Source organism: Numida meleagris, unplaced genomic scaffold (genome assembly GCF_002078875.1).
Source record: "Numida meleagris isolate 19003 breed g44 Domestic line unplaced genomic scaffold, NumMel1.0 unplaced_Scaffold916, whole genome shotgun sequence".
NCBI lineage: Eukaryota > Metazoa > Chordata > Aves > Galliformes > Numididae > Numida > Numida meleagris.
Window position 1 is genome coordinate 5,912 of NW_018365131.1, and position 1,316 is coordinate 7,227.

Consider the following 1,316-nt stretch of genomic DNA (forward strand, 5'->3'; position numbering starts at 1 on the left):
GTGGAAAAAACAGAGGAGCACATTTTCCACCTCGTTCTACTTGACCCAGCAGACCGAGCTGAGCTCCAGGAGTGACACACATCTGAAATGAGCTGTGAGGTGCAGCCGTGCTCTCCCTAGCACTCAGGTACCTCGGTTTCACAGTTCTAAAGCGGGGTTATGGTGCCTAAAAGTGTTTGTTCCACACGTAACTCCATTTTGCCTTTTTCATTCCTTCCTCTCTTGGTTAGGAAGCCCAGTGCTGGGGCACAGCTGTGGGACAGGAGCTGACGCCCGTGCCCGGCTGATGAAGCGAAGGGACCGTGTGCTGCTGGCTCTGAAGTGAAAACAATCACTCTGAAATCTCAGAGCTTCCTTAGAAATGTAAAAGAATGGGGTGGGAGCATAAGTTAATTGTGCTTTTTCACACTGTTATGCTTGTCACCGTGCCAGACTCTACATTTCTTCCAAGGGTGAAATGAAAACTCCAAATTCATGTGGTTATGAAACAATTTCAGTATGAGCACTCGGTGAAGAATTATAAAGTGGGAAAGACACAGTCCTGTGTGTCAGCTGGTTGAGAAGGCTCTGAACTGATCAAGGCTTCTTCCAGCTTGGAGGAGCCTTCTGGACTGCACTGAAACCATGCTGCATCTGCACATTGAATGGATATAAGGGACTGCAGAAAAGCTGATTTGTTATGACATTACTTTGATTAGGAGATGAGGCAACTGGCAGAAGGCATCACTGTCATTCCAAGAAATCTTACTTCTCTGCATCTAGAAATTTAGGAAATGAGTCTGCTTTGTCTGATTTGCACCAGAATAAACTCATGCATTGCGAATACGGCAAGAACTGACTGGCGCTGCAGGGTGCTCCTACACAGACAATGGCGGTGGGAGACCTGGATGAACAAGGACTGAAAACCATTTCCTCTGCCTGCAAAAAATGCAGCTGAGGTACTCGAAGGTTACCTGTAAGCTTAGTTGGAGTCAGCCCTACTCTCTGTTGGTCCTGAGACTGAAGGAGCGTAGTGCCAATTTAAAATCAGACGCTTCCATCTTATGCTTCCATCCTGTGTGCTCCCATGTGCTTCACTGAGGCTGGAATTACGAGTCAGTCCTGATCAGCATCACCATGAAGGGAGAATCAGTCCAAAATAACAGTTTCATTGGACAGAGAATGTTTTGCTTATTTTTGTTATTAGAGATGAGTCAAAAGTACCCCGAGGCTAAATCAAAACCGGAGCCAATCCCCATTAAAAACTTCAGTCTGCCTGAAGTTGGCACATACAGATCTGGTCTTGTAGATACATAAATTCACATCCTGAAGGATAC

The 1,316-nt window shown here is 46.0% G+C and overlaps 1 long non-coding RNA gene across 1 annotated transcript; it reads left to right on the forward strand.

Annotated features, from left to right (window-relative positions):
* On the forward strand, nucleotides 1-458 carry LOC110392073. Its single transcript, XR_002434214.1, has 2 exons — nucleotides 1-127; nucleotides 231-458. It is a non-coding gene; the product is annotated as an uncharacterized LOC110392073 (long non-coding RNA).
* Nucleotides 459-1,316: the final 858 nt, after the last annotated feature.